The sequence below is a fragment of the Oryctolagus cuniculus genome, chromosome X (genome assembly GCF_964237555.1).
Source record: "Oryctolagus cuniculus chromosome X, mOryCun1.1, whole genome shotgun sequence".
NCBI classification, from domain to species: domain Eukaryota; kingdom Metazoa; phylum Chordata; class Mammalia; order Lagomorpha; family Leporidae; genus Oryctolagus; species Oryctolagus cuniculus.
This window is the reverse complement of record NC_091453.1, coordinates 77,065,325-77,068,168: the sequence shown is the minus strand read 5'-3', so window position 1 is coordinate 77,068,168 and position 2,844 is coordinate 77,065,325.

The window sequence follows — 2,844 nt, the reverse complement described above, 5'->3', positions numbered from 1 at the left end:
TTTCATTTAAGAATTTTTAAATTTTATTTTAAATTTCTTCAGTGATCAATTGATCATTCATATTTGATTTCCATGCATTTATAAATTTTCTATTATTTTTCTTGATGTTGGTATATAGTTTTGTTATTTCAATCTTTTTAAGTGTACTGAAATTTGATTTGTGGTCTTCTGTGCAGTCTATCTTAGAAAATGTTCCATGTGCTGATGAAAATAATGTGCATTTTTTTTTTGAAACACAGAGTTATATAGAGAGAGGCAGAGGGAGAGACAGAGAAAAAAGAACAAAGATTTTCCATTTGCTAATTCACTCCCCAAGTGGCTGAGCTGGTCCAATATGAAATTGATAACCTGAAACGCCATCCGGATCTCCCACATATGTGGCAAGGGCCCAGATATTTGGGCCATCTTGTCCTGTTTTCCCAGGTACATTAGCCGAGAACTGGATCAGTAGTTATGGGATCTGGCATTGCAGGTTAACCCACGGTGCCACAAAACCAGCTCAAGAAGAATGTGTGTTCTGTAGCTATTGTGTGAAATGTTCTGTAAATGTCCATTTGCTCAATAGTATGGCTCAGCTCTGATTCATCTTTGTTGATTTTCTGTTTGGATGATCTTTCCATTGATGAGAGTGGGGTGTTGAAGTTCCTCATTATTATTGTATTGGAGTCTCCCCCTTCCTTTAGATCTAATAGTATTTGTTGTATATGTCTGGGTGGTCTTGTGTTGGATACATATACATTTATGATTGTAATATATTCTTGCTAACTCAATACTTTTATCAATATATAATGTTCTTCTTTGTCTCTTTTTACAGGTTTTGTTTAAAAATCTGTTTTATCTGATATGAGTATGGGCACTCCTTCTTAATTTTAGTTTTCATTTGTATGGTATGGTATACCTTTTTCCATCCCTACATTTTTTTTTTTTTAAATTTATTTGACAGGTAGAATTACAGAGAGAGAGAGAGAGAGAGAGAGACAGAGAAAAAGGTCTTCCTTCCCAAATGGCTACTACAGCCAGTGCTGCTCCAATCCTAAGCCAGGAGCCAGGTGCTTCCTCTTGGTCTCCTATGCAGGTGCAGGGGCCCAAGCACTCAGGCCATCCTCTACTGCCCTCCGGGGCCACAGCAGAGAGCTGGACTGAAAGAGGAGCAACTGGGACTAGAACCCATGTGGGTGCAGGGGCCCAAGGACTTAGGCCATCTTCTACTGCTTTCCCAGGCCATAGCAGAGAGCTGGATCGGAATTGGAGCAGTTGGGATTTGAATTGGTGCCCATATGTGATGCTGGTACTGCAGGCAGCGGATTTACCTGCTATGCCACAGCGCCATCCCCAACCTAAGCCTTTTGACTGTGGAATTTAATCTACTTACATCGAAGGTTAATATGATAGATAAGAACTAATTCCTGTCATTTTCTCTCTTTTTGTTTACATTTATTTTATTTATTTGAAAGACGAGTTACAGAGACAGGTAGAGACACAGAGAGTGGGGTCTTCCATTCACTGATTCTCTTCCCCAAATGGTCACAATGGCTGGAGCTGAGCCCATCCAAAGCCAGGAGTCAGGGAAACTCTTCTAGGTCTACCACGTGTATGCAGGGGCCCAAGGACTTTGGTCATGTTTCACTAGTTTCCCAGGCCATTAGCAGAGAGCTGGATCAGAAGTGGAGCACCTCGGACTCGAACCAACATCTATATGTGATACTGGCACTGCAGGCCGGGACTTTAACCCACTGTACCACAGTGCTGGTCCCTCTGTAATTTTCTTGATTGGTTACAGATTGTATTCACTCCATTACTGAATTTGGTAGTGTCGTATATTTCCATGATGTTTACTTATAATGTAGGACTCCCTTCAGAATTTCTTGTAAGGCTGGTCTGGTGGTGGTGAGTTCTCTATTTTTGTCTGGGAAATGCTTTATTTTCTCCTTCACTTTAATATTCACAAGTGATAAGTAGGAAGACCACAGTTCCACAGTAGTATAAATAAGTGCTAAATTGACAATCATATCCCAAAATGACCATTCCATTCCTATACATTTTTTGGTACTTTATATTAACTGCCACATATCAGAGAAAGCATATGGTATTTTTCTTTTTGAGACTTGCTTATTTTACTAAGCATAATGGTTTCCATTTGTATCTATTTTTTTGCAAAAGACAGGATTTCATTCATCCTTCACTTCTAAAGTATAGCTTGGCTCAATATAATATTCTTGGTTAGGGTTTTTTTTTTTTTTCTTTCAAGACCTTGAATATATCATCCCACTCTCTTCTGGCCTGTAAGCTCTCTGCTGAGATGTCTGCTGTTAGTCTACTTGGTTTTCCTTTATCTGTAACTTGAAGTTTTTTTTTTTTTTTCATACTGTCTTTAGGATTTCTTTCTTCTCCTTACCTTTTGACAATTTGACTGTAACATGCCTTGGAGAAGTTCCAATTTGGTTGAGTCTGGTTGGGGTTCTTTGTGTTTCCCACATCTGGCTGTCCATATCTCTTTCAAAACTTGGGAAATTTTTAACTATTTTTTCAATCAGTAGGTTTTCATTGCCTTTTTCCATTCTCATCCTTCAGGTATCCCTATAATATGATTATTTGTTTACTTAATGGTATTCCATATGTTACATATATTTGCTTCATTCTTAATTATTTTGTCTTTATTTTTGTCTTACTTGATTATTTCAAAAGTCTTACCCTCCAAATCAGAAATTATTTCTTCCACTTGGTCTATTCTGCTGTTGAAGCTTTAAATTTTATTTTGAATTTCACTTATTGAAGTTTTCAGACCCCAAAATCCTATTTGACCCTATTTCAGTGATTTCTAATCACTTTATTGAGTTTCTCATT